We start from the raw sequence: 13,366 nt of genomic DNA, 5'->3' as shown, positions 1-13,366 counted from the left end.
AACTCCTAATTTTCAAAATAAATAATTCAAAACCCCATTTGCAACAAAATTAGAATTACCTTGATGTAGTATTCCAAAAGATGGTTGATTAGATTTGCAATGACTAATTGATCGATGCCTTTAATTAATACTATGATGAAGGATTCTGCATTTTCTGCTATCGGCGTAACATTCCTATTTGTTTTCGGGAATTTGATCCCTTTGCGTTGCCTTTGGTCGGTATTTCTCAATTAATCGATTGATAAAGGAATATATCTATAAGCGCATAACCAATAAGCAAACAATTTACTGCGTTTACTGAGTAAACAATTTTAAAATAAATTATTGATGAATACATAATTGATGTTAAAATATGGTTAATGTGGGGTTTTTCTTCAACATAAACAAAAGCATAATGACATTGTAGAACACATGAAAACCAACAACTCTTTTGTTCATTACATTATAGAAGATACTTGCGCAAAATTCCAACTTTTTTTTTGTAGATTGGTTAAAGCAACTGCAAACAATGATTTTTAAAATTTTCATTTGACAGGCAAAGAAATATGATAAATGTTGTTAAGTGTCAAGTAAACAACTTGACAAGGCGTAGATAGGCGTTCGATACGTAACAAGCTTAATGGGGAATTTCATTTCTTAATTTTAATCTCTATTACAAATTTTTATTCAACAGTTTTTTTCTCTAATAAACCCAGATGAATTTGTACTCGTATAAGATCCCTAATAATTCATGAAAGTTAATACACTTGCAGGTTAGTTTTATTCTCTCTTACAATTTTTTTCTCTAATAAAAGCAGATATATTTTTTTCGCCTATAGGATCTCATAAAATCAGTTTTAATAAAAACAATAAAAGCAAATTGCTTTTCTTCGTGTTGTTTTCTCTTGCAAATGTTTTTATCTTTTTTTCCTTTAACAAACGCAGATGTACTTTTTTCTTCTATTAAATCCCAAATAATTCAATGCAAAGTTAGTAAACATTTCTACAAATATCAGTTTTAATGAGAAAAAGAAAACATATAAACAAATGGTTTATTCCAGCGAATAGGTGCAAAAAAACATCACCCAACGTTGCTGAGGACAACATTCATTAGGCACTCGGTGTAACACCTCCATTTATCCTCTGCTCGTTAGGGCACCGGAGTCCGAAAGAAAGGTTTTCGTTTGGTTGTTGTGTTTTACAGATTCCCTTTTTTTTTGTTTTTGTTGTTTTGCTCCTCTCGCTTGTTAATTTCCGTCTCCCTGCTACAAATATCACTCAACCTATTTTCCGTGCGCAAAATGCGGATGTCGGGTCGGTCTGGCGTTCGCCTCTGCGTTTCTCCGGTTTTACTGACATTCACCCCCTGTGCATACACACACACATACACATATGCACGCACGTACGGCTTTCCCGAGTCCATGCCGTTTCCATCGGTCAGCCGTCTAATTGAAGTTGATGTGCTGTATGTAAAGCAGTGAACCCGGGGAGACGTTAATTGCTCCGGCACCACTCGGATTGTCCTTCTCCCCCCCTCTCCCCATTACCCCTTGCCCCTCGCTCGCTAGAACCGTTGCGCGTACGGTACTACCGTTTCGGTCGAGGTCGGGGAGAAATTAAAAATAAACACCTGGACCCGGGAAGCTGCATGGACAGCTTGGGCCTGGACCCTTAGGTAGACTCCGTGACTCCGTGACTCTGTGGGCCTCGTCTGACAGGCATGCGTTGCAGATAGTCCGACAGACGGACAGACGGATATGTTGCTGCTGCCCCTTTGCTGCTGTGACTGTCACAATGGGTTACGGTAGGGCTGATGCGCTCAAAAGTGACACCGTGGAATGTGTTCCGTTTTTCTCCGTGTTTTTTTTTTGGTTTTGGAGACTAACACAGTTTTTTTTCAACCATGTTTTCTTTTACTTATCGATGCGGGCTAATGGGAAAGAGAGAGACGAGGGAATTCAGGGTCCGACGTCGACGTCTGTGACAGCAATTTGCCAAAGAGTGGCTCCCGCTGGCCCGATGCCAAAGCGCCAAACACATCCATGTCACCATCCAGCCCATCCACCCAATTGAACTCCCCTTTCTTTGGTCCACTTTTTGAAAGACCACACAAATTGGCCCACGCTACGCAGTGTGTCTTCTTCGGCATGGGGGGAGGGGTTTTGAACCGTTTTTAAAAACAACGAAGCAAGGACAAAAAAAAAACACAAAACCCATCTCAATCCGACCGAATATTAAGGCACCGACTTAGCTGCCGACGACTTTGGAGCACTTAGGCGGCTCCCGAACGATTTGCAGCGCGGCGCTGCCATCTGCAAATGCATTGCAACTGTCAACGAAGGGGACACAGTTGACAGGTGACAAAACAGAAACAAAACTTTAAAAAAAAATAAAAGAGAAATATGTAGAGCAAGAGCAATCAAGCGACTCAAGTGATTTTGGCGACACTGAATTGTGCAGAAAAGTGAAACCTTTTACGGCGGAAATAATTTCCTTCAAGAAGCTTCTGGAAGAGAAACTATTTATTGTCAACGCTATAAATGACGATTGAATGATTGAAAAAGGATATAAATTGGATGCATGATTTGTCGTCGTAAGAACCCATTCATATTTTGTCTGCAATAAATTAGAACACATTTATCAGTTTACAGATCAAAATTATTTCATGGTTTCACTTATGATTTTAATTTACAAAACAAATTTAAATATCGAGTTCTTTTAATTGCTCCCTTTTTATCATCCTAAGCGTGTTTCTAAATGGTTGTTTAATGGTTCTACTTATGATTTCATTTTAGAATTTTTTTAAAAATATTACTATTGTGTGGAAAAGCGAAACCTTTTGCGTCGGGAATAATTTCTTACAAGAAGTTTCTGGTAAGGAAACTATTTATTGTTTATGGAATAAATGACGATGAAATGATTGAAAAAGGTTTTACATTTAATGCGTAGTTTATCCTTATTTATGGTCCCAGGAAGCCATTTAAATATACTGCTATAAACCAGAAGAGATTTGTTAAAAATAAAGAATGTTTCTCAAAAATATTCAATGATTCTACTTATGATTTTACTGTGGATAACAAATTAAACAATTGGTTTTTAGAAACATTTATCGTGATGAAAAAGAAAGAAACATCTCTACCAGAAACAAGGTTTTGAGATAGTGATAGTTAGCGACATCAAATTAACCACCTTTGAATTCAAACTTTGGGAATTTTTAAGGAAAAATAAATTCACCAAACCTCTTGAAATGATTTGCTTTACTTTTTCGATTGAACAGTCAGGATTCCAAAACGATTTCGATTCCACAACCATACTACACGGGTCGTGGTAAGAAATCTCGCAGAATTGGATCCCATCCTTCATGGTCTCCCCGTTGCGATGATCGTAGCACACAACTGAAAGAGCAAATAAAACCGATTCACTCCCGCGATGGCCAAACAACGGCCAAAGGCTTGCTTTTATAGCTGATCCACAACAGCTGTTCGGAGGCCGTATCGGATCGATCCGTTTCACCGGTAGCATGGGAATCGGCTACCAACAAACGTGGATCTTCTCTCCCGGAGCCCCGGATCATGAGCCAATCATGAAAGCCATAAGTGGCCATAGTTGGCGGAGGCTTCAACTCATCCCGCGGGCCATTCTTCCCACTCTTAGCTCACATCACCTCAGTGGCAGCCAGATCGGTTGCTGATTTTTCACAGCTAAAATAAGTTTAACATTTTCATTAGTGGCTGAACCTGCTGCTGCCTCGCCGTTCTTTCCTGTTTTTCAACTTCACTTCGATCCAAATCCTATTTGTGGAAGGTCATCGACTTTGGCTCGAATTCTTTCATGAAAAACGCACCAAACACGAAGGAGTATGTTCAATGTCGGGAAAAAGTTCGTTCTTCACCATTAAAAATTCAATTTATGATTTATTTTAAATCTAGATCATGCAAAGCCACGAATTCAACCTTTGTAACATCAAATAAATCATGTTTCTTCCAAGCAATCATGCTCAACAAACGACGACAACAGTGATCAATTGCTGGATTTCAATTATAGGTGATATAATTTTCCGCTCAGCATCGCACACCACTTTTCTCGCTGCATTTGCCAACTACACCGGATGAAAACAAAAAAACAAAGAAGACATAAACCTTTCATCGGCCGCCGGAAGGACATTTTGCAGCACTATTACCGCAGCCAAGTGCCGGAGGAGGGAAGACGATGGCATTTTGATCACGCCTCTATGAAAAGGAAATCTTCACACCACCGTCATCGATCAATCAAACGCACGCTGATGGTGATGGAGATGATGATTGATGTTCAGGTTGAACACGGGCATGATTAGATGGCATGCAACTAGGTGTTATTCAATGTACGTAAACAGAGGACTAGGACGCAGGAAAACTTATAGTCACAATCAATGGTTCAACATTCAATTATTTACTCTGGAAAAAATAAAATTAGAAATTCCAACTATGTGCGATTTACCTTTCGAAAAAAAATAAATTGATTTATGGTTGGAATGACATTCGTAATGCAAATCCAAAATCTCTTTTAGTTGTATCATTCTGCCAAAACTATTCAACACGTCATTTTCATTCTATATCTTCGCTTTAAACCGGTTGAGTGAAATGCTTCATTTCTGAACGGTTCTTCTTATTTGGCACGTGACATCCAGACGTCGGACCAGTTTTATATTAAACATCTTTTACAATGTTGCGATGGACCAGGAAACTGCAACTAACGGTTGATCGGGGATAGGGGAGGGGGGGGGGGGGGGATTGCTTGCGGTTGGAAATTTTGACAACCGTAAAATCATTTGAAATAAGCCGCTCAAGCAACACGCCACACGTCCGAGATGCCGCCCGACGGACAACAACCGATTGGAAATTGGCATTTATATTTTAAACCGATCCGTCACAGGTTTAATCCACTTGTGGCTACAATGTTTCGAGTTTTAAAACATACCACGTCAATTATCTATGCAAATACAAAGTATCGTTGCCACAAATGTAAGAAAATTATTTTAAAAACCGATTGTAAAAATAAGTAAACGTTTTCTAGTAACAATGGGTTAAAATGATAAATAAAAATAGTAGTTATTAACTGCGTTGGGAAAGTGTTTCCATTATGTTTAGGATTTATAATTATGTGTTAAAAAATAATGTACTGATACTCATCTTCCTGGGAACATCCCGAGTGTATTGAACTGATCCAAGGTCAGCGTATATTTATCCCAATCCTTCTTCAGTTTTCACTGACTATCCAGAGCGTTCAAACCGAATGAAATTAATATAGCATTTTTTTTAGAATGAATGAACTAGCCATAACCGTCAGCAGCATTGATCCTTCACGGGCCGGAAGGTTTTTTCGGGAGTAGGAAATTCGATTTCACGAGCGATAAAAATACAGCCCGGTCATCGATAGTAGTCCCTTTTAATGGACAACAAAATTGATCGTTGGCAAAAACAACGTGACGTGCAACCAATCCTGATCCGACAATCTATATAAAGGCATTTGTGCAGTGAAAAAAAAAGAATACATTCAGCATGAAAACGTGGCGAATTTAAGACGGTCTTCTATTCTAAATAAAAAAAAAACTAAAAACAAGAATCATGTTGGACATCATCTGCCAGCTTTGTTCTTTCATCTTTCGGGTTTTTGTTTTCCTATTCAGCCATCCGCAAATATACACCACACGCCAGCTGTTGAGCCGCTGGTGACTTCAGTGCGTCCGCTTAGTCAGTCAAAAATTTGTGCTGTGTTCATAGCCGACATGAGAAGAAAAACAAAAAAAACCAAACCCAAACACGCTTGCACTAGAGCCCGACATGTCCACGGCGGGATAGGAGCTTTGAAATCGAATTGATCCTAAAAGCCGTCTCCAATTCACCTGCTGATGAGCGGCGCGGCCTGTAATTCTGCCCGAATTGACGGCACGCCATAAAACTACTGACATTAAAACGTCCGCATTTATCCGCTTTCAACGATCGATGCAGCTGATGGTTCGAATGATGGAACGAAACATGTTTATAAACTGTCGTGGATTTTGGGATATAATAAGAAGTAAACTAACAACAGAATGTTTGGAAAACGATGATTTTAGATTATTCGAATCAAGCATTAAAACCAATTCAAAAATGTTATATGTTCTTTATCTCCGTTAAACCATCAGAATTGAGATAAAATCGAACTAAATTTTCTATCAATTTTTTTAAAAATGCGTTTTTATATAACATATTTTCCAAACGTATACATGATACACAAGAAAATTAAAAGCATTAAACAAATGATTAAACCATCTCTGCTTGAAAAAGGAAGAACCGATTAACAAAAGCAAGAAGCGCAAGCTTATGTTTACGAAGGCAACAAGCTTCATGAGAGGCGAACGAAGATGTGGCAACATAAAAGTAATGATCTTGCAAGGTCGTTATGTTCCACAGGAAGATAAAACATTCTGCCTTGCCTTTCTTAACCGAATCCGAGTATTATTTTGAGATGCATTCGGCTGTTTTACTGTACTTTTTGCTATCTTTATACGAAACTCGATGAAACGCAAACCAAAGTACAATTTAAAACAGAAATAATGTGAGGAAAATCTACACTCTTTTCCTAATAAAAAATGATACTAAATAATATTGTTTACTGCACTTTTTATTAAAAAGACTAGAATATATAACGACCAACAAATAAGCGCAAAATGATCAACAAAGGTCAACGACGCTGCTTGATGCCAACTATTTCTAGCTGAACCAACCGCATGAACAATCATTCGCTTCGCCTCTCGCTATCTCTTTTACAATCATTTTTCACTTTTTTCATTCTATGCTTTTTGCCATAACATAGCGATTGTGTATCCGCGATGATCCGGTTTATGATGAAAGATATGAAAACAATACCGATCGGTTGAATAACAGAGCAGAAGGGTTCAAAGGGAACAATGTTTCTAAGGTTGGCTTGAATAAGAAGTGCTACCAAGCAGCATGTTTAACGAAGCGGGATTTGATTTTGAACTGACGAATGTGGAACAAATTGAGTTCCGAAGGGAATATTAAAAATGGTTGTTTCGATGGTAAAATTATTTCTGCTATCTTATTATCACTACAGATTCAGCAGAAAAAAAAGAAACAAAAATAACAACTTTTATTGTTATCATGATCTATTTAAGAAGAAGCCATGAGGAATGGCAAATTCATTTATCAGAACGACGGCAGTAAATAAAAGACATCAACAGTGGCAAAGGCGACGAACCGAAAACTCGTCGAACAGAATACGCTTGGCCGACGATTAGATGAAGCGAGAACAAAAAGTCTTCCATGTAATTCGCACAGCATGGGACCATTTCAAGAGGTCAAGGAGGTGGGTTAGAATCCGAAGCAATCTTTCTCGGCCGGCGAAGTAGTTTTGCGTACGTAACACTCTACAGACAAATTCCAGCTTGCTGCAACGTTTCTCAGTGAGTCTTGGTCGCGTTGTGAAAAGTGGGAGCATTGACCTATGGGCCCTTTTTGTTTCCTTGCGATAAGATCGTTAACATTGAATCAAACGGAACAAAAGAAGCCACAGTATGCATTAAATTTATTTAATTTCAAACATACATTGAGCTGATCGACGTCTTTTCTTATTTATTCTAGCAACATTCTACACAACCGTTTTGCTATCAAATAATTCCTTCCTGGTTCAACGGTGTCGTTATGTAACCGGTTACTCAACTCCAGCCCTATTTTTATTGACCTTTTTCCTCCATTGCTCTTGACATATCTATTGCCTTCCGCCAGAATCTCTCTTCTCTTCTTCGTCGCCACCGGGTCCCTCCAATGTTAGTAAGTAGCATCCGGTGCCAGACGCAACCTATGTTTAGGAATTTGCCAAGAGCAACGGCGATCGATCAATCTGCCCGGTTTGCCGGCTCCGTTAACCAACTCCACTAAGCCGCAACGAGGGAAAAAAACCTCCCTGCAGAATGTAGAGCAACCAGATCGCAAGCTCGTACTGGTCTCGCCGACAAATAGCGCGATATAGAGGGAAAGAAACCAAAACTACCACCAACACAACCGATTTCTCTGGTCGCGCATCGCCAAAGTGAGGAGTTCTAGAGTCACATCCGCACAGTTCTTTTGTGGCGTCGTCAAGATATGCTCCACACCTAGAGCCGCCTTGAGGGTATAGGGAAGGGGAGGAGGTGGCTGAGTAATTGTTAAACCGCAAGGTACGCGCCATCATTATCGGCACAAATCACCTGGAATTGTCTGTAATTCTTTAAACCGGTGGCAACATTGTTTCGACCACTAGACTAGAGGCAGGCCAATCTAGCGAGGTGAAAGAAATGAAGGTTCCAGGGACCAATTTCTGATTCAGTTCGCCATCGCCATTTGATTACCCGGTCCGCAAAACCAACTGACTGCTCGAGGGGGCCAATATGAGAAGTTGGGGTGAACGAATTCGGAGGTGATGGTTTGCAATTTCCGTCAAAAAACTATAATTTTGCAAGTTTAAGAAACGAGCTCGACTCGCCCAGACCGAGTAGGAAGAGAATATGTACCATTTTAAATGACAAATAAAACTTCTAATGTATGTATTTCAATTAGATAACGGTTGTTGCAGCTTGTTAAAAAACAAAAGATAAAATCGGATGAAAAACTCAGTGCAAATTAGTGAAGACAATAATAACTCTTTTTAAGGATTTGAATCAGAGTGAACATTCGTCACAAGGATTCGAATTTTTGAGGCACTCTTTTGTGATTTAATGAAAAACGTGTAAAATGAGTGATTAGTCGTCACAGAGATTTAAATCTTTGACAGGGATTCGAACCCCTAAAGAATGAATGAATGAATGAGTGAAAGAGTTGCTAGTCGTCGTAGATATTCGAATCCCTATTTGAGATCTGAATCCCAACTAGAGATTTGAATACCAAGAATGAGTAAACGAGTTACTAGACACCACAAACAGTCGAATCCCAAACAGTATGTGTATTCATTCACGTTCGTGTATAAAGTCTACTTTTGGGATTCGAATCCCTTTTTGAGATTCGCATCCGTATTTTAAATTTGAATCCCAGTTTGAGACTCTTTGTGGCGACTAGTAATTCTTTTACTCACTTTTTCTACTCTACTTTTTTTTTATTTTAATCTCTATTAAGACTAGTAACTCTTCTACTCACTCATTCACTCTTTTGGGATTCGAATCCCTTGAAGGTTTCAAATAAAAAAGTAGTAACACAAACTATTCGTTAGGATTTAAACCAATCATATCACGTCAAACAAGTGTCTCTGACTTCCTCAAACTAACTCACGTTACAAGATAAAATAATAATTGCAAGACAAACTTTAATTAAATACTTCTGAAAGTTTTCAAGAAAATAGTCTGTGATAAAGAAGTAAATTTTTCAACTGCTTAAAATTTAAATAATTTAAAAATTCACTTTCGCTGGGTCCAAACAATATTCACATATTGAAATTATCGATGCTAAATGAATTTCGCACCTTTCTACTCCGGTGGCAATCAGATGATTCAGTTCATCTCACTCGACCTGAACACAAGTGCCAAATAATGTCCCGCCTAATTTGATGCTCTATTACTCGCTTGCTCTCTCATGTTTTAATGTCAGTTGCTGACGATAATCAAAGCATAGGAGTGTGACGTCCAGCTGGCCAATCCCTGGCGAGAAAGTTGGAAATAGTACACCAGTTACACCAAGTTATTGTGTATCATAATGCATTACGCTCACTGGCAGGTTTCTTTCACCTCCAAAGCCATACGAGGATCGCAGCTGGGTGTCCTAATTGAGCTAAATTTTCGTCAATGTTCATTCCGCGGGCAGCAATTACCATTTTGCCTCCGATGGCTTTGTGGTTTTGAGGAGCGCAAAGCCGACCACACTATCTGTAGGTTGGTATATAAAAATAAAGCACCTAAAACCGGCTCGGTCCCGCAATCGTCGAGATGTCGCGGATTCGGTGCGCATTTGGCGTGTTGGAAAGTAAATCATAAAAGTGAGCTTTCACTGCCGAAACAGCTTCGGTCGGTGATCGAGTTTAGCCAATTGTTCACCATTGCCCGAAGGGTTGACTTTTGCCACCAGGCTTCCCAAATGGTTTCCCCCTTCGGACACACACAGGCTCCAACTGATGATTACCGTGGCCAAGAGCAGAACGTTGCCATGAAACACTGCTCCTAACGGTAGTTCGAAGCATCGTTCACTGCGTCCGGGGCAAAAATTCGATTCAAATTATCAATATTCGCCTTTCGTCATAAACATATTTTCCTAAATGAACCGTAGAATCGGTTGTGCCGGTTCGCGCCGGTTGCCGACAGTGTGTGTGTGTGTGTGTGTTTCTTCACTTTATCCTTTTTTTTCCTCTTCGACAAGCAAGCGGTGAAAATTATTTTCCCTCCACTAAGTATGGACCCCGTTGTACTGTTGCTGGGGTCCACGTATCTCGCGGCAGCCCTTTTCCAACGCTGTTTGGCGTCCGAGGTTTGGTCTGGTTTTACTGACAGCCCCCTCCACGCCCCCCGCTTTTTTTTCGAGCGCTTCTTTCGGTAGCCGGTGACCGGTGAAAAGGGTGGCGAGGTGGGGTGTACCGCATGGAACTGGGCAGCGAAACTGGGCTCGAAACAATTTTGAGCAATTACCTTCTAATGATTCCATCATTTGTGTAAATTTGCTACAGTTTTCAACTTTTCACTCCGCGCTCGGTCTCCTTCGGCGGTCGGTTGGAAAGTTCTATTTCGTTTTTTCCCTCCTTCATTCCCCCCTCCTACCCCCCCGTTAAGGCGTTTAAAGAACACGTGAACTCGACTGTCTTCGCGTTCGCTCATCGCTAAACACCAGAACGCGACTACCGTTGGCAGATTTGCCTTCAAATTGCGCCCCATTCCGTGCATTTTCGAGGGGCAGCATCCCAAGTTCATGGTACTTCGTTTGCATGACTTCGCGCAAACGTTGCTCCAGCGTGATGTTTGTGTTGTGATGTGGTTTGTTTTTTTTTTCTTCCTTCTTGATCCACCCCGATGATCAATTGATTTCAATTTCACCGACCCGGACGATCATGAAGATGATTAGAATAACGGTACACGTCTTTGGCGTTTGCACACAAGAACATGTCCGCATGGCTGTATGCTTTGGCTTCGGGGACCCGGTTATGGTGCATTTTACACGCGCGTCATTATCATAAAGCGCTTTCGGTACGCATTTTCTCCCGATGACCAGATGGGTGCAGGATCTGTGAAGGCCATCCGGGAAGGTCCCTCCCGGTTCGATTGACGCTCGGCTGGCCAAACGGTATCGAAACCGATGGACAGAACTGGGTCAGTAGTGAACAACAAATAATCGTCAGGCGTAAAAATACGGCAGGCCGTGCCACGAAGAAATGCGTTGAAAAATGCCATCAAAAGAAATGTGGACGGTTCGTTCGTTTCTGTTCCCATTTGTCCCTCGCACAATGCCAGTTAATTACAAACACAGTTAAGGAGACGCCGAAAATGCTTGAAAATATTTTCATATCTATCAACTTGAAGTGATGGAATTGAGAGTCAGAATCACATCAATTCCTTTCAATAGCAGGTTTAATAATTCACTAAAAGTTTAAGTACGAACCAAACTTTGCTGTAAAATTTCTACCGGTATTCAAACTGAAGAATTAACACGTTGACTGCATTGGCTATGATTTTTGATAACCTGCTGGCATTAGTTCTAAAATGTTGCAGCTCTATAAATAAATGAAAATACAACATAAAACCTATAGGAATAAAAACAAGTCATTCTTAGGGAAGCTAAGTTTTTGTTTGACCTTCGAAAAACCGTCGGTTTAATACATATTATAAACAAATTTTGATTAAACAAAATTTACGAAAAAGTGTGTCAAAAACAGCCAACGTGTGAAGGTGCTATTAAGACAGCATAAATAATTTATTAATTTAAGAAAACCCACCAGCAAAGGGCAAGGCTCATTTTAAACCAAACCATACATTGAAAATGCAATGTACTTGTCAGCTCAATGAACCATTCTATAATCCCGTGAAAGGTCAAACACCCGACGTAAAAGCAAAACAAAAAGAAAAAGGTTCCGAACATTTTCGAAATAAGAAAGAAAATTAAAAGTATACTGCTACCAAATAACATCCCTGGTGTAGAAATTCGTAAAGACGGAGAATAAAATAACAACTGCAAAAGTTCGCTCTTGATACGCAAAAAACAAAAAGACATTTCAAATTGAAGTGCGAAGGCGCATGTTTTCATAAATTATCAACGCCCGCACCATTCCTACGTGGAATACGTAACTGAGCCCGTATTTGTTCGTAAAAGAATGGAAAACGAAACAAGACCATACTAAATAAACGAACAGAAAAAAAGATCTGTACAACACAACAGCCCAAACCAAGAAGCGTCTGTCAGTGCCGTAATAGGAAATGTGGGGTTGTATGTTATTTTTTAATTTATTTTTCGAAACTCCTCCAGGCGGGAAACATTTGCTTACGCCGGTTTTGTACAAGGCAGACAGTATCTCCAGCGGTCTGTAAAAGCACGAACGACAATTGTTTATTCATACAGACTGGTTTTAAAAGTTCACAGAAGCTGCTTGTGGCTCTATGTTTCATGCTTGGTTTTTTTTAATGTTCACACGCCATAAAGGATTACTCCACGAGCAATGTAGGCTCAATGTATTGCGATTTATGCAAAAGCCGGTTGTATTATTCTTTACTCTCTTGATTTGTTTGTTTCATGGTTTTAAAAAAATGTTTGAAAATATATTTTTCAATTGCGGTAAATCATTGTTTTGTTCTAAACTTTCTCATTTAGCTTCGATAAATTCAACATAAATGCAATGGAAACTATATGGGAAAAATTTTGTTGTTCACTACATTTTCAAGTTGAACTCTGGTGATCCTTGACGTACCTTTTTAGATCTTTCGCTAACGCACTCCCCCGCTTTTACCGCTCGTAAAAGCGTCTAAGGAATTTTATTGGGACAGGTCGTGTCGACCGCGCGGGAACAGCATGGCTGATGGCGATGGAAGGACGCAAAATAAGCTCCAATCACACCGTATCCAGGACGGGGGGCGCTGCGATCGTTTGCGGTGGAGTTACTTCTAAACTTCACTTTGTGTGCAGTGTATAAATCACCCACTATTCACCACTCTTTTTCCCAACCGCACAATAGAAGCAGGAGACGAACCTGAACGATCACTTGATATTTTAGTCGGACTTTCATAACCAACACCCTCGCGACACCATGCACTTATTATTGCACCTCAGAACAAGTAATAACTGTTAACTTTTATTTAATGTTTGTTATTGTAATCACCGAGAACACTTTGTGAGATTATTTTCAGAATCAAGGTTTTTTAAAAATATTTTTCCCAGCTTTTGTTTACCAAAGCTTTTGCTAACGAACT

This window comes from Anopheles ziemanni, chromosome 3 (assembly GCF_943734765.1).
Source record: "Anopheles ziemanni chromosome 3, idAnoZiCoDA_A2_x.2, whole genome shotgun sequence".
In the NCBI taxonomy this organism is placed as follows: domain Eukaryota; kingdom Metazoa; phylum Arthropoda; class Insecta; order Diptera; family Culicidae; genus Anopheles; species Anopheles ziemanni.
Note: the sequence above shows the minus strand (reverse complement) of the source record.